The sequence below is a fragment of the Chanodichthys erythropterus genome, chromosome 17 (assembly GCF_024489055.1).
Source record: "Chanodichthys erythropterus isolate Z2021 chromosome 17, ASM2448905v1, whole genome shotgun sequence".
NCBI classification, from domain to species: Eukaryota; Metazoa; Chordata; class Actinopteri; order Cypriniformes; family Xenocyprididae; genus Chanodichthys; species Chanodichthys erythropterus.
In genome coordinates, this window is record NC_090237.1 from 11,409,687 (window position 1) to 11,428,512 (window position 18,826).

Below are 18,826 nucleotides of genomic sequence, written 5' to 3' on the forward strand. Positions count from 1 at the left end.
AAGTCAAGGGTCAAGAGCTCGATGATGGTAACTTAAAAATAGTGATTTCCTCCTTTGGTGATTCTGCTTGTTATCATCAGGTATCTTCAATAATGGTCAATCATCACTCAGTTAAACACTTATTTATCTCATTAATGCTTCAGTGGGTGGAATAAAAATATGGCAGGACTTTTACTTTCTTTTTAATGAAATGTGAGAGATTTCTGTTCCTCCATTAACAGTCCACACAACTACCACTCTGACGCTTCGAAAAGTTCATGAAGAGATTGTAAAATTAATCCATATGAACTGAGTGGTTTATTCAATATTTTCTGAAGAGACTCGATTGCTTTATATGAGTAACAGATTTAATTTAAGCTTTTATGTACATAGGCTATAAACACTGGTCAGTGAATAGTTATGTATTGGTTAACACATAACCACCACATAATCTCTTGATTCACTAAATTCATACTGTGCTTTATTACATTACTAAGAGAATACATTTTTTTATTATCAAGAAACTACAAGAGCACCAAGATCAATCAGCTAAAAAAAATTTATTTTTAAACACATAAACAAAAAACAGCTGCAGCATTATTTAGACACACACAGATATCAAAAATCAGCACATCAATCTCAACAATGGTGGCAATAAAAAAGGACCATTCAGCTGTATAATTTATTCATGCTGCAGTGCATGCTGGGAGTTTTGTACTATGGTGGTATCCAGCATGCATTGCAACATTAAACTTTTGGATGTCACCATTGTTGAGATTCATATTCTGATTGTTGATGTCTTTGCTGTGCAGTAAATGCAGGAGCTTGAATAATTTTGTGCATTATAAGATTTTTTATATATATTCTCTCAACTAACTGATTATTGAAAGGCTGCTGGTTCTTATGCTTTTGAATCACAGATATAAAGATAAAATCAAAGACTAAACCCAAAAAGAGATCAGTGAATTAATGAAGTCCAAGATGATCACAGGAAAAACACCTGATCAACATGTTGGCTTTTTCCTATCATAACAAATGTGTTTTATAAACACTCAGTTACAGCAACCAGAAAAAACTAATGTAAAAGAGTCAAGAGCCCAACTAAAGCAGACACTGGTCACCACGATGGTGACTGCAAACTTCAATACATTTTTATTTTCAATAAAACATCAACATACAAATCTGTTAATTCTCAACAAGAACTTCTGTACATGTATGAAAGAAATAATGTCAAACTTGTTTGTGAACTGGTTTGACACTCAGTGTGGCTGAAGTCAGTTGTAGTTCTTGTGTTTCTGCTCGTGTCTTCTCTTTTTTATGGTCTTGTTTCTCTGTCCTTCAGTGATTCTGCTAATCAGGTGTTCATTAGTGTCTGAATTCACTCACTTCTTTTCATTCACTCTGTCAAGTGGACTATATTAATGAACTAATGTAGGGAATAGTGAAAGAGGGAATAGGGTGTGATTTAGAACACAGCCTGTGAGTTTTAATGGAAAATGTTTTTTTACTCTCAGAATTTGGCCGTTTTTCTACAGCAAGGTCTAACAGTGTATATTATAATTCAAATGTTTTTTGTTTTATTGACCACAATGTTGTTGTTGTTGATAATTGTTGAGAGGGGTACTTTTGTCATAATGATTTGTGAAATTGTGAAATATTATTTCAGTGGAAAAAGGCATACCCTTCAACACATAGCAGCTGGATAAAAGAGATTATGTCATACATTCTGCTGGAAAATATTAAATACATAATTTGAGACTGGAAACATATGTTTTAGGTCATTGAAGGGAACTGTCTGAGTCATTGGAGGGAGGGAGATTTTTGACATGCCCAGGAGGTTCAGTTTTCTCAAATTCTTGAGAATGATTATTCACTGGAAAGTGAATCAGTTTTGGTATTTTAGTGATAAGGGGAAAAACAGTTTTCTTAAAGAAGAACAAATTATTAAGACAAACAGCACAATGTCTGCTTTCTGGATCAAACCTAAAAGGCAGACACCTAAAGCCGAGTTCAGACTGCACGATTTTCAAAGCAGTCGGGTCACTGTTCTTTTCACACTGCATGACTATCTTGGCCAGCATTCAGTCGCTGCTGCGTTCATACTGCACGATGGATCGGCGACAGAAGGTTTCACACTGCATGACTTTACAATAGGAAGAATCGCCGACAACTCTGTCTGGCACGCAAACAACGTTTCACAACCAAACACACACGAGATGTGACAAAGAAACAACGCGATATCACCCGTGCAAGACCGGAGTTTTTATTATTATTATTAAAAACGGTAGCCCGCAAGAAGCTTGCAATATGAATTGCCGGTGCGCAGATTTGCAGCGAAAACAAGAAAAAGAGAAGAAGAATATGGAGGAGGAAATGGTTGGGGAGACTGTGGATTGTGTGTTCTGTAACCAGAGTTGGAGGTAAATAAATAACTTTTCAATGTGCTGCTGTTGCGGATGGTCAAGCAAATGTTTGTGCTTTGTTTCTGTTTGATAGAATTGTAATGTTTATGTGAATGAAGCCATGCTTGCTGATATTGTGGTCTATAACTCCTCCCCGAACTCCCCGCTGCTCTGTATCTTGCTCTCTCATTGGCTGTCGGTCATCGCCGATGTAGTTTTCAGTCAGAACACTTTTCACACAGCAGGATTTTGAATCGCCGACAGGTCCAGATATTTAGCATGCCAAATATCTCACGGGTGTCGGCGACTCGTCGGCAATTCTCTCAGATCGCGTCTTTGCTCATTCACACTGCGTGATTGTCACTCGCGTGAACGAGCACCGATTTGCCTGTGATTTCGGGCATTTGTCAGCGATTTCTCAAAACCTGTCGGCGAGCCAAAATCGGGGCTAAAATCGTGCAGTCTGAACTCGGCTTTAAACACAAAGTATTGGTGTGGGCACACTGTTAGACCTTGCCAGGCTTTTTTACAGTAAAATACTGGCAACACTGTTGCCAGTTATTTACTGTAATCTACAGTATGTAAAACCAATCAGACAAGCAAAGTTAAAAGATGATCAGGTGGCATTGGTTATGTTTTCACATTATCATTATTTGATCTGATTCACTGAATTCATTTAGAGCCCAATCTTAGTTAGATTTACATTATTGATTACAGCAGCACTGTGATTCTACAACAGAAAATCAACTTTATCAATGCAAAAAAATTTTGAAAGTTGTCCTTATCACAAAAAAACAAAACTTATTTTAGGCACAAACAGACATCAAGAATCGGCGTATGAATTTCAACAACGGTGATAAGCAACATATTCTGATAAACAGATCAACTCTGAACATTAGAAAACAAGCTACTAAAAAGTCACAGAAAAACAGCAAAATTTAAATAGTGAGGATAAAGAAAATTACTAAGACAATTCAGATCATAATTTATTCATGCAGCAATGCATGATGGGAGGCATGGATGAATTTGGATTGGTGGCACCCAGAATGCATTGCAACATGCTTTATTACTCTCACCACTTTTGAGATTCACAGACTGATTCTTGATGTCTGTGTGTTTAAATTATAAATTTTTTCTTCTTAAGTCAGAACTTTAAAAAAAAATATATTTTTTGTATTAATCAAAAGTTGATTTTCTGCTGTAGAATCACAGTGCTGTTGTAATCAATAATGTAAATATAACTAAAATGAGCTATGCGAAACCTGAAATATGACAGAGATAAAAGGGAACAATGCATTAAAATGAAAGTGTCCTGTTGTTGATAGGGGCACAACCTTAGTAAACGCTCCTATGGGTCGTATTTCAGGGAAGTGACAAACGACCTATATAGGCGTATTGGTTGGAGAACATGTTGAAATTTAAAGAATTGGGAGCTAAGCTTAAAATTTTACAGAATTGCTTTATTAACGCTTATTTGATTATAGCTGGAGATTTTAATGAAACTCCTGACGATGCACAAGATAGATTTCCTACAAGAACTACTTCTAATTCACATGTTTCTAATTCACAAGATGTTCATGCTGTTAATCATCAGTTTGCCCCATTTACTAACCACATTTTAATTTCTTTAGATCTTGCACAATATAAAAAGTTAAATAGAACAAGGAGTTATTGGAAATTTAACAACTGTCTTTTGGAAGACGCTAATTTTAATGATAGTGTAATTCAGCTGTCTAATTCTATGTTCAGTAATACTGAAGACAAACTTGGCTCTAGTTGGGAGTTCTTTAAATTTAAAGTTAGAGACCTTGCTGTTAAAGGTGCCTTAGAACCCTTTTTCACAAGATGTAATATAAGTCTAAGGTGTCCCCTGAATGTGTCTGTGAAGTTTCAGCTCAAAATACCCCATAGATTTTTTTTTATTCAATTTTTTTTTTAACTGCCTATTTCGGGGCATAATTAAATATGCGTCAATTCAGCGCACATCCCCTTTAAATGCTCGCACCTTTAATAGAAGTAGACAAATTAAAAGAGAAAAAATAAATTAAAGAATTTGAATTCATTCATAGATTACATTTGTTAATGCAGAAAGAAAATCCCAGTAAAGAAGATGAGGTTGAATTGAGCGTATGTCAATCGCACATTGAAAATGTGTACACAGTGATTGTTAAAGGTGCTTTTATATGCTCTAGAGCGAAGTGGATCGAGAAGGGTGAAAGAAACACTATTTACTTTTTTGCTCTAGAGAAAAGAAATCGTAAAAAGACATCTCTCTCTGCTTTAAATGTTAATGGTGTTTTATGTACAGATCCAGGAATGATCTCAACCTTTGTATATTCTTTTTACAAAAAATTGTATACTTCTCAATTTTCTCAAGAAAAATGTGATGATTTTCTTTTGTGTATTCATGATAAGGTTTCATGTATTAATGATGATTATAATCAATTTTGTGATTCTGATTGTAACGGTGGCTGTTTCAGAGGAGTAGGATCCAGATGCAGCAAACAGTTATTCAAACAAACATAAATCAAAGTAAATCCAGGCAAAACTGATAAATCCAGACATGGGCAAGGAAAAACTGACAACAACCGCACACACATAACATCCATGGAAGAACAACACCAGACAAAGAACATGAGAAACACTGGGGTATACACAAGGAGAAAACAGGCTACCAGAATAACAAGGATCAAGAAACACTGTAGACAGCCCAGGAGACACCCATCTGGGCCCCACATAGCTGTACTGGCTGGGTATAAAAACAACTTTAATAGGCCTACGAAATATATAGTCTACCGTTATCAGCATATTATGTTGAAATTCGTCACTGACAGAATATGCTCTGTTAATGCAGCGTCAGACAGCTCCGCCACTTTTTACTTTCACTTTGAATACTGACCGAGGTTAAGCTTCGGCATAATACTTGCACAAAGTTTGCAAGTGTGACGCATCCCCCTGGAACTTGCGGGTGTGCCCCGTGGATTTCATTGGATTCAGATGTTTCCTCAAATTCTTGTGAATGATTATTCACTGGAAATTGAATCAATGTTTTGTATTCTAGTGAAGAGGGAAAAAACTGTTTTCTTAAAGAAGAACAAATTATTAACACAGACAGCACAATGTCTGCTTTCTGCATCAAACCTAAAAGGCAGACACCTAAAACTCAAAGTATTGGTGTGGGCAGAATATAAATTGCCTGAATCACGCACCCTTTCACTTAAAAGAATTAATTGTCAGTTGAGGTTTATTTATTTAAAGTGTTGTTTAACATACAAAGAATACAGTATGACATCCTCAACTTGTAGTTTGTAACTTTAAGTGTAACAGACAGATTTGATTAAAGACTAATCTTATAGACTAAGACTAATAAAATTTAATTTTGTAATTGTTTTCAAGTGTCTTGTTGAGTTTTTATGTAATAAACAAACATTTAACCTGTGATGGTGAACACACACTTTTAGACCTTGCTGTAGAAAAACAGCCAAATTCTCACAGTAACAAACAATTTTCCATTAAAACAGTAATATACTGTAGAAACAATGCATTCTTGTTAATATTTGTCATTTTTGAGAAAGTAGCCTACAGGCAGAGGTGGGAAGTCCAGGAGTTAGAGAGTAAAAGTCCTGCCATATTTTTTCCACCCACTGAAGCATTAATGAGATAATTAAGTGATTAATTGAGTGATGATTGACCATTATTGAAGACACCTGATGATAACAAGCAGAATCACCAAAGGAGAAAATCACTATTTTAAGTTACCATCATCGAGGTCAGGGTTTTCTTTTTTTAAATCAGAACTTTAAATATATATATATTTTTTTTTTTTTTGGTGTGTTGCAAAAGTTAATCTTCTGCTGTAGAATCACAGTGTTGCTGTAATCAATAACATAAATATAACTAAGTTTGGGCTCTAGATTAGTTCAGATCAAATACTGATTATGTGAAAACATAACCAACACCACCTGATCATGTGCTTGTTGGGTTGGTTTTAATATAGTTAAAACTGCCCAAACAAAATCTAATATTTAAAAAGTCAAGGGTCAAGAGTAGTGATTTATAGTGATTTTCTCCTTTGGTGATTCTGCTTGTTATCATCAGGTGTCTTCAATAATGGTCAATCATCACTCAATTAAACACTTATTTATCTCATTAATGCTTCAGTGGGTGGAAAAAAATATGGCAGGACTTTTACTCTCTGACCCCTGGACTTTCCACCTCTGACTCACACCCTATTCCCTCTTTCACTATTCCCTACATTAGTTCATTAATATAGTCCACTTGACAGAGTGAATGAAAAGAAGTGAGTGAATTCAGACGCTAATGAACACCTGATTAGCAGAATCACTGAACGACAGAAAAAAGAGAAGAGATAAACAGAAACACAAGAACTACAACTGACTTCAGCCACACTGAGTGTCAAACCAGTTCACAAACCAGTTTGACATTATTTCTTTCATACATGTACAGAAGTTCTTGTTGAGAATTAACAGATTTGGATGTTGATGTTTTATTGAAAATAAAAATGTATTGAAGTTTGCAGTCACCATTGTGGTGACCAGTGTCTGCTTTAGTTGGGCTCTTGACTCTTTTACATTAGCTTTGTTTTTTTGCTGTAACTGATAGTGATGTCCAGTTTGCAAACGAATCATTCTTTTTAACAGGTTCACCAAATTGGTCTGAATTGTTCCAAACAGTTTGCATCTCCAGTTAACAAACACGAATCTTCAAATTACTAAATTTACTCACTTTTTGACGTGCCTGACACTACCTCTCGAAATAAACCAACATCCTGGAGTTATTCAGTTAATCCGACAGTACAGTGACTTAACCTGCTGTGAAGAGAGAACTGATGATGATGAGCACGAGCAGCAGAGTCAAGAACCGGTTGCAACGGTTTTCGGATCATCAGTACACAACCGAGAACCGCTTCTTTCGGACATGTCCGATTTGAGAACCGGTGAGCTGATGATACTGCGCATGCGTTTAACTTTTCAAGATAACGAAAAGCACGTTAGTCAAGTTTTGTTGAACATCAGACAGTGTGATAATATAAAACATACTGAAAATATGTTTGTGACTTAATTCCAAATACACCATAGCAGATTAATAGCATATAATACTGTTCATAATACTGTACATAATAAACTACATGCCAACATGAACATAATATTTTGTACACAGATCAAACTAATGTTCAGAAATAGTTCAACAAATTTATTTTTCTATATTAATGTTATTTAAAAAGCAATATAGTGAAAGTTGTGCAGTTGTGCTTTCAAGTTATTTTTTTTAAAGATTGAAACATTTATTTGTTTCATAAATAATCCATCAGTTTATTTAATTTCTAAACAAGGTGATATAAAGATAACTACAGCAAGAGCAAACAAGCGACTCCTTTTGAATCGCTCTTGCGGTTCTCGAATCTCAATCTCATTCTCGAGTAGAACCGGTTGCAACGGTTTTCGGATCATCAGTACACAACCGAAGAACCGCTTCTTTCGGACGTGTCCGATTTGAGAACCGATGAGCTGATGATACTGCGCATGCGTGATTCAGCGTGTGACTGATCTGAAGCTACCAAACAGTAACATCACAGCACCGGTTAACTAGGACAACTGATGCTATAAGAGGACTCGAATGAGGGGCCAATCTGGCGAAACGTAAGTTTATTTAATTACAAATAAATCGTAATGTAAGCGGATCAGGGTTTCTGCTCTGATGAAGACTAATTTATTTATAACTGTAAAACTTTGTTTGCACATCACTGCCAGTATATGTCATGTGTTTGGATGCTTTACATGCAAAACTAAATTGTAAGAAACGCTTCAGATTATGATGTTTTAGTTGACTGATGTTATGATTACTGACTTTATATATTTGAATGTGTTAAGTTTTTTCATCCCGGCCCGCGTAATGACGTAATTACGTCGGAACGTAAAAGAACCGTTGAACCGTTTTTTTCAACCGGTTTATTGAATTGAACCGTCCGAAAGAACCAGTTCGCGGAAAAGAACCGAACTTCCCATCACTAATAACTGAGTGTTTATAAAAAAATAAGAGAAAAAGAAAAAAACCAATATGAAGTTGATCAGGTTCATTGGCTCTTATAATGATTTTGTAGTCATCTTGTTTAGTTCACTGATCTCTGTGCTTTATACTATATTCAACAGAGTAAGAACCAGCAATGTTTCACTAATCAGTTGTTTAGAAGTAAATACAACATGCATAAAATGGCAGCAGAGACATCAACAATCTCATTGTGAATCTCAACAATGGTGACATCCAAAAGTTTAATGTTGCAATGCATGCTGGATGCCAGCATAGTACAAAACTCCCAGCATGCACTGCAGCGTGAATAAATTATGCAGCTTTATTGCCACCATTGTTGAGATTGATGTGTTGATTTTTGATCTGTGTGTGTCTAAATAATGCTGCAGCTGTTTTTTATCCATGGTGTGTAAAAATAAACTAATTTTAACTGATTGTTGTTGGAGCTTTTGCTGTAGTTTTGCAGTGGTGATAATGTAAAATGTTAGTTAATAATGTAACAATGGATAAAACACAGTATGAATTTAGTGTATCAAAAGAGTGATGTGACGGTTATGTTTTCACCAACGCAGAACTATTTAGCACTCAGTGACTTTTTTCTCTATATTTGTTTCTGCCATAATAAATGTGACAAAATATTTTAAGCTGTCAGAGAAAAAAACAAAAGAAAAAAAAGTCATGGGTAAAGAGCTCAACTAAAGGTAGTGCTGTTCTCCTCAATGGTGACATTAAACCAAACATTTTTTCAGTAGTTCTGCTTGTTAACAGCAGGTGTTCATCATTAATGCTCAATCATCACTTAAATATTAACTTAATTATCTCACTATAACGCAGCGTCAATTTTACTTTTACTCTACTTTTACTATAGTGTGGACACACGAGGATGTTTCTGTGGGGTTGAAAGGGTTAAAGGTGTAAGATAAAAAGACACACCCACAAATTATATTTTAACAGTGACAAATGTAAGTTAAAAAACAGTTATACACTGGCAACACTATTGCCAGTAGTTTACTGTAAAATTGAGTTTTGTGGTTCACCATTGTGCTCAAGAGTAGAGCCTGTGATTAAGTTCAGGAGAAGATCAAGAAACAATGATGATATGTTGCATGTTGTTTTATTTAACAGATGGTGACTGTGTAGTTGTTGATGCAGTGAAAGTCTCTTTATTTATTTTATGTTTTTTATTGAACTCCAAAGAAATAAGTTTATAGTAATAATGTGCTCATATGATTAGCATATAATTAAAAAATAGTTTGTAATTTTAAATGGCAGTCTGACAATTTGAGGCAGTTGGTTTCTGCAAATGAAATGAGGTAACAAATTTTAGTTTAGTGCATCTTTACAGTAACATACTGTAAATTACTGTAAATAACTGTACAATCAATAGTAAATCACTGGCAACAGTGTTGCAACAGTGCATTTTTAGTTGTATGCACTATTTTGAGCCCATATCAGTGCACTGACACAGTATAGTCACACAAAGTAAAATAATTGTTAGCAAACATTTTTCAAATGTACAATCCATGTGCAAATTTAATATATTAAGTACATATACATCTTATGTTTTAATTGGGCCAGAATGTAGTCACACCCCTGCTTGACATTGAACCACACACCCTCTTATCAGACTCCTTGGGGTCACTTGTGAAATTGTTTAAAAGGGGGTTTGAGGAGTTGCTGTTCATCAGAACTCTACAGCTATGGACTCAAAAACAGTGTTGGTCTTATTATGGATGTTGCTGTCGTCCTCCACTGGAATCAAACTAGATGGAAATGGTTATGTTGATGTTACCATTGCAATCAGTTCAAGAGTACCACAGGATAACACGCTCATTGATAAAATCAAGGTGAATATATGTTTTTTTGTCTATTTAACAAAATATGAATTAAGTGGCTTTTGTGAAAGATAATATTTTGTTGCAGTTTGTAAAGAAAATCATAGAAAGAAACATGGGGGGGAATTCAGTTGATTGGGACACTTTTTTGTCTCAATTGCAAAAATTGTTCCAATCATCCTCAAATCACCCTAATCAAGTTTCATTAACAGTATTTGTGAATGAACAAATTAAAGTATAATTACTTTTTTAGAAATACTGTATTTTGAGTTTTTCTAATTTTTCATTCTGACAGGACATGGTCACTAAAGGGTCGATTCATCTTCATCAAGCATTGGATAAAAAGGTTTATTTCAAAGAAGCTACGATACTCATTCCACCCCACTGGAATAGTACGGAATATACCAAAGCAAGAACAGAGTCCTATGAAAAGGTACAGAGAATTATGCCATTTTATCTTACGTGTCAAATATTAATGTTTACTCATTTCATTGACATACTGCTGACAATTTCAATGTGAAATCAGGCAAACATAAGAATTGATAATGCTAATCCAGCATATGGTGATGAACCCTACACTCTTCGATATGGTGAATGTGGAGCTGAGGCTCAGTTCATTCATTTCACCCCAAACTTCCTCCGAGACGACACACTCATTAAGACTTATGGGTCAAGAGGTGAATGTCATTTGTTATCCTTCAACATCTATCCAGGTTAATGCACTAATCTGTTTGTTTTATTAACAAGAATGTTTGTTTGTTTGCAGGAAATGTCTTGGTTCATGAATGGGCTCATCTGAGATGGGGCGTGTATGATGAATACAGTGAAACAAAACCATTCTACTACTCTAATGGCCGTATTGAAGCTACAAGGTCATAAAACTTAATAAAACAGAATATTTTTAAAATGTCACTGAAAATTATATCAACCATTGATTTCCTGCTTATCTTTAGTTGTAGCAAAAACATTGAAGGTCAGTTTTATGATGAATCACATCAACCGTGCCAGATTGATCCACAAACTTTACTACCAACTAAAGGGTGCAAGTTTTTTCCTAACAAATATCAAAACACAGACAGCTTTATAATGTTCTTACCAAGCCTGGATTCTGTAAGTACAGATTTTACATGTTCCCACACATGCAAATTTTATCTTTGACCATTTGACGAATTAAGAAATTATTTGAAATATTTGGTTTCAGGTGAGCACATTTTGTCATGAAAACGAGCACAATTATGAAGCCCCAAACCTGCAAAACAAAAAATGTGGCAAAGCAACACGGACTGTGATATTTGAGGATTCTGTTGATAAAGACGCACTTCGTTCTCTGAAACCACTGCTGTCCTCTCCACCAGCGCCAACTTTCAAAGTTGTACAGCGAAAACATCGGGTTGTTTGTCTCGTCCTTGATGTCTCAGGAAGCATGACCGTATGCCATAACATTAACTTTACTTGAAAACAAAGATGCTTCCAATTATTATTAACTTCAATGCTCTGATATGATCTTAATCATTTTAAATGAGTATAAACCTGATATTACATGCATTTTTTTTTTTAATGCACCCCTTTTCTAGGGCTCCAGAATCCTCCGACAGCAGCAGGCTGCCACACATTTCCTTCAGACCATCATTGAGGATCAAGCCAGTGTTGGAATTGTAACCTTTAGTTCTAATGCTAAAACTCTGAGCCCCTTGACTACTATTGACAGTGAATCCACACGAGAGAAACTCATCAAATTGTTGCCAAAAGTAGCAGATGGAGGAACATACGTTTGTAAAGGCCTCAATCTTGGCTTACAGGTGCAATATTGATCATGTTTATGATGTGTTAAGTATATAGCCTACAGTTTGTTTTATACCAATGTTCTGTATTTGTCTTCAAAACTTAAAGGTACTCGAAAAGGACAATGGGGATGTGATGGGGGATGAAATCATTTTTCTGACAGATGGTGAAGCATCAGACAATATTAATAGTTGTGTCCCAGCTGCAATTGAAAGTGACGCCATTATACACACAATAGCTTTGGGTGATAAAGCAGATAAAGCACTGAGGGAAATGGCTGAGAAAACTGGTAAGTACCATCATCACATAATGATGTACAATGTTCCAGAAAAAGTCAAAATAAAAAAAAAGAGAGTTCCAAGTTCCATGTAAATTATTATTTTTTTTTTTTTGGGGTTAATTAAATTTAAATTTATTATAGTATTTATTTATTTATTTATTATTATTACTATAATATTATTATTATTATAGTATTTATTTATTTATTACTCTAAATTTATTATAGTAGGCCTTCATCTATAGGTGGATCTTGACATGAAAAATTTTGGGAACTAACAAAATTTCAAAGCAATTGGCAAATCTACAAACATATGATGCTAGAAGAATAACAAATGATCTGAGCCACATTAGTAACTTTTAACCAACTGACCCCATGGTGATTTTTGTTATATATTGTTTGATGTTTTGGTATGTATTTGTGAAAAATGCAAAAATATAGTAAATCATAATATTCATATTATGAATGTCTGTTTATTATCCAGTGCATATTTCTCATATGTTTTATGTTGGAATTAGGGGGGAAATTTATCACAGCCAGTGACGACATTCTCTCTAATCAGCTATTGCATGGATTTTCTTCACTCACAATACCAACAGGAGATCAAACAAAAGACCCAGTTCAGGTTTGACAAGTGATCGCTCATTGCTCATGGTAAAACACTTTAAGATTATTATAAATATTCTGATAATTCATTTTTATCACCACTTTAGATAGACAGTGCGGGAAAAAAAACATCAGACTGGTTCAATGGGACAATATTAGTGGATCAGACCATTGGTAACAAAACCAGCTTTACAATAACCTATGAAAAAAGTTTACCTGACATTTCCATACAGTCACCAAGTGGCTCAACCTACAAACAAGTACAGATGCTTCACTATGAATCAGCAAAAACAGTCACTATAAAAGTTCCAGGAACTGCACAGGTGACAACCAGCACGAGATTTCATTAGCTTTCCTAAAACATTAAAATTCATTAATTATTAATCTAATAATACTATTGTGTGTTTGCTAGCCTGGGGACTGGAAGTACAGTATCCAAACTACAATAAGTCAGTCTCTGACTGTAACAGCAACGAGTCAACCGGCGTGAGCTGATGTTCCTCCTATCGTTGTCAAAGCCCACATGAACCAGCAGTTCAGTGACGGCACTAAACCCTTGATAGTGTTTGCTGAGGTCAGTCAGAATTACATGTCTGTAATAAAGACTGAAGTGTGGGCTACGCTGGAGTCCGAATCTGGATCTGCACAACAATTACGACTCCTGGACAATGGAGCAGGTAAATTACGCATAATTTTTGTTTCAAGTGTGCACTCAACTCAGATTTACACTATAAGGCCAAAAGTGCTCAAATTAATCGAGTATTGTTTTACAGGAGCTGATGCTTTGAAAGATGATGGCGTCTATTCCAGATATTTCACACAGGTGAAAAAAGGGAGAAGCAGCTTGAAAGTAAGAGTGAAGAATCTAGATGGACAAGCCAGATCTGCTATCCAAAAAAGGGGTGGTGCCCCATACGTACCTGGATATGTGGTAAACGGTAAATCGTGAGATTGAGACTATTAAAGCAAACTGTTCAAACATTTGTCCAAGTGGATGCTGCTCACTGGTGGTGTTTGAGGAGAAACCCCCTGATATGGGTGTACAGTAGTACAGGAAATGCAAAAACATATAAACATATAAATGCAAAACATATAAATACTTCATTAATTAATTAAATTCCTCAACTTTAAATGTACTAATGCGGTTCTTCTAATTTCAGGTGTAGTAGAGCTGAACCCTCCAAAGCCTCCAGTTTCTGAGGAATCACTCGAGGTTGGAAGATTTACCAGGACAGCCACCGGAGAGAGTTTTGAGGTGGCTTTTACAGGCTCAACCCCACCAAATTTCCCTCCTAACAGAATCACAGATCTGAGTGCTGAGATCCAGGAGGACTCTGTGCTTCTCAGCTGGACGGCTCCTGGTGAAGACCTTGACCAAGGGACAGGTAAAGCATACAGTTACTATACCAAAATTTAAAATACAAAGTTTTTCATCTTCACTGACAACATAAGAGTAGTTTCAAATTTAGATCATGAAATAATTTAAATTTAATTGTCTTGCATGGCATGTTTCTTTTGCTTTAAGCTAAATCCTATGAGATCAGGTGGAGCTATGACCTTCAAATGCTTCGAGAAAACTTCAGCAATGCTCATGTAGTCAACACATCTACCGTCTCACCGCTGGAGGCTGGATCAGTTGAACAGCATTCATTCAATCTCAGTTTCACAATCCAAAATGGCACCACACTCTTCTTTGCAGTTCAGTCTGAGGATGAACAAAATGCGAAATCTGAAACCTCTAACATCGCTCAAGCTTCAAAGATCCTCCCTGATCCAACCCCCTCTGCAATATCAAACCCAGGCTTGAATTTGACAGTTCTAGTAATTTCATTGTGTGTTGTAACTATGGTCATATGCTTTGTTGTTGCTGTAATCACATGGTCAGTGAGACGCAGAAAAAACTTTGATTTAAGCAGCAATTGGGAATTAACAATTTGGAATCCAACAACTTTAGAACATTACTTAAAATAACCATTTTTATCAAACAGAATTTCTTACTTTCTGAATATTTTTTCAAGTACATGTATTGCTATCTCATTTAGAAGTCACATTTATAATAGATTCTCAATCGATGTATCTTCCTCTGTAATGTGAGCGACTTTAAATACAAAAGAATAAAAATATTTTTGTACAGTAAGGCATGTATTAAACTTTTATTATGATGATTTAAAGCACATTTTTAGTTAAGTCAGTCTTTGAATTTTAAATGGGGACCTATTATGCCATTTTTCAAAGTATTGAATTTGTTTTTGGGCTCAACTAGGTTGTCATGCTTGAATGCTCAAAAAAACACTTTATTTTTCATATTATTTTATATTGTTGCAGCACCTTTCTTCCCAGTCTGTCAGTAATGCTTTTAGTTCCTGTCTCTGTGAAGCCTCTCCTTCTGAAAAGCTCAATGTTCTCTGATTGGTGGTGTGTTGTAATTGGTCAACCACTTTGAGTGTTTTTTTGGAAATGTCACTCCCCTTAACATAACCGTGAGTTTCAAGACACTACTACTAAGGGTACGTTTACATGACAATTATGTATTCAAAATGGAAATGTTTTTTCTTTGTATAATTCTGTGAAAATGACTAAAAACACATATCTGGCCTCTAGTTGGTAATGTCAGTTTGTAAAGAAAGACTACACTTCTGCACACATACACACATTTTTTTCACAGAGCACCAAACGTTTAAGCCCATAGGCTAAACATATAATAAAAATGTGCATGCTGTCACTGTTTTCACAGATTTACGTATTTGTAGTTTACATGGAGACGACAACGGAATAATTTTCAAAAACTTCCACTTTGAAACCTGTTTTCAAAAGTTTGCATTTTCAGGCCCCCAAAATGTTTTTGTCATGTAAATGAGTGGCCAAAATGTATGAAAAGGTAAACTCAAGAAACTCAACCAGGCATCACCCCCTTTTTTTTTTTTTGCATAAGCCTTGGACAGAAATTATTTATATGAAGAATATCATGACGTGAATGTTCCTGGAAGAAACTCAAGACTACAATCGAGGCGTTAAAGGATTAGTTCACTTTCAAATTAAAATTTCCTGATAATTTACTAACAACCTTGTCATTCAAGATGTTCATGTCTTTCTTTCTTCAGTCGAAAAGAAATTAAAGTCCCTGTGAAGTTGCAAACAACTTTTCTCCAGTGTTGTGATGTATTTCCAAGTGAAACGGAATATTGAATAAAGGGAAGGTTTTACTTTAGCGCTCCTCCTCTCCATCTCTCGCTCATAGCAGACTACGGTTTGAGGGGAGTGTTTTAAGTGTTTTCAACCCAAGCCGTCAAACTGACGTCATCAGAGAAGGGACGCCATTCCAGACCGGAAGTAACTTTTCAGATTTTGATTAAAGATTAAACCATTTTTTTCTGTGTAATAACTTGCACGGATTAATTGTTCACCACAAGACTAGTAATATGCACTAACAAAGTAAATAGGGTCAATTTTGATTTCATGACGACTTTAAGGTTTTTTTATGAAAACATTCCAGGATTTTTCTCCATATAGTGGACTTCAATGGAGCCCAATTGGTTGAAGGTCAAAATTACAGTTTCATTGCAGCTTCAAAACATTCTACACGATCCTAGACGTGGAATAAGGGTCATCTACAGAAACCATTGCTCACTTTCTAAAAAAAGATTTAAAAATTTTATACATTTTAACCATAAATGTTCATCTTGAACTAGCTCTCTTCTTCTCTATTAGAATTCCGGCATTGTAGACGCTGCTAAGTGTATTACTGCCCTCCTCAGGTTAAAGTTTAAACTAACTGTTATATACTTGCACTAGCATATTGTATATGAAAATTTTGTAGTTTTTGTAGAGCTAGTTCAAGATGAGCATTTATGATTAAAACATATAAAATTAATTTTTTTTTAGAAAATGAGCGATGGTTTCTCTAGATAAGACCCTTATTTCTCGTCTGGGATCACTGTAAACTGTAATTTTGACCTTCAACCGTTTGGAGGCCATTGAAGTCCACTATAAGGAGAATAATTCTGTAATGTTTTCATCAAAAACCTTAATTTCTTTTCGACTGAAGAAAGAAAGACATGAACATCTTGGATGACATGGGGGTGAGTAAATTATCAGGAAATTTTAATTTGAAAGTGAACTAATCCTTTAAGCACCCAAAAAATTCTGTTACCATTTACTCACCCTCATGTCATTCCAAACCCGCAAGACTTTCGTTCATCCTCAAAACAAATGAAGATATTTTAATGTCCATGCATCTACCACTTTGTCGCTTCAAAAAGTTCATAAAGAGATCATAAAACTAATCCATATATGAATCGAGTGGTTTAGTCCAAATTCTCTGAAGAGACTCGATTGCTTATATGATGATCAGATTAATTCACTTATCTAATGACTGAGCTTTTTATAAGCAAAATGTGATTAATTTAGTACTGGGTCTCTTCTAGAAATACATCAACAAAACCGTTTCAATCAGAAAATTTGAATAACACATTGCTCACTAAACACTTCAAACCTCCTGCAAGATTTACTTACACATAGACATCAAGAATCAGCGTATGAATTCTCAACAATGCTGACAATGGTGCTGCTGAAGGACAAAATACCCAGAGTAACATTGATCAATTACTGTTACTCCAGACCTTGCCTGAAGCCGATATGGTGGGCTATCTATATTCTATTGATTTTTATTTGGAATATATGTTAATATAATGTTTATGGCAGTTTAGCAGACAGATAATTATTAAGACAATAGACAGATCATATACATACACAAAATAATCCTAGTCTGTCATAATTTATGTTAATTATTTACAGAATGACAAATTAGTGCACACTAAATTAAGCCTAATATAAAACAATATTTGTTTAAGTTTACATAAGCTACTTCATCTATTGTTGAGCTGTCCTTGTCATGAATGGGTGTCCCTTTTTTTTTTTTTTTTTTTTTTTTTTAAATATACACATATGCAGACCTGTTTGTACCTACTTAATTTTCATATTGGAGATTTTTTGTGAAAAATGGAGACTTTTGAGGGCGATCCTAGAGATTTTCTAGAGAGGGAAGACAGCTCTCAGAAATGCAGTGATGATGAGACTGGGCAATGAATTATGGGGAATGTAGTCTTTGATGGAATGGCAAAAGTCTGTGATGCAGTGCACCCTGCTGGCTCTCAAGGGCACTTCAGCTGGTGATCGTGAAAATGTATTACTGAATGGCAAGAAAAAAAAGAATGTGATACTTTATTGTGTACCTTGAAACACTGTATCACAATAAAGCAGTTTTTATTACATTTATCATTTACATTTGTTGTTTCTTATTCATTTTATTCTACCTGTATTGTACAGCACTTTGGATCAACTAGCAGTTGTGTGAAAGTGCTTTATAAAGAAAGAAAGAAAGAAAGACACACAAGAAATTTTTTGGTGACAGAACAAGCTTCCAGTCAGAGGTGGAGATTCCAGGGGTCAGAAAGTAAAAGTCCTGCCATATTTTTATTCCACCCACTGAAGCATTAATGAGATAAATAAGTGATTAATTGAGTGATGATTGACCATTTTTGAAGACACCTGATGATAACAAGCAGAATCACCAAAGGAGAAAATCACTATTTTTAAGTTACCATCATCGAGGTCAGGGTTTGTTTTAGTTGAGCTCTTGACCCTTGCCTTTTTAGTTAGTGATGGGATTTATGGCTCTTTGAGGGGATTTGGATCTTCGTGATCCGTTTCTTTCCTTTGGCTCTTTTTAAATATTTAGTCAGTTTTAAGAAGCCAGCTTGGGGGCATCTTAGTTTATTCTGGAAATAATCACTGGGAGGAATGATGAGGTGAGATTTGTAGTCAAATAATTAAAACTCATATATCACACACCAATATCTGAGTTTGAATTATTCTGAAATATTGATTATTACCTCATT

The 18,826-nt window shown here is 35.2% G+C and overlaps 1 pseudogene; it reads left to right on the forward strand.

The window, feature by feature from the left end:
* The first annotated feature begins 10,120 nt into the window (after positions 1–10,120).
* Positions 10,121–14,900, forward strand: LOC137004146 (calcium-activated chloride channel regulator 1-like; annotated as a pseudogene).
* Positions 14,901–18,826: the final 3,926 nt, after the last annotated feature.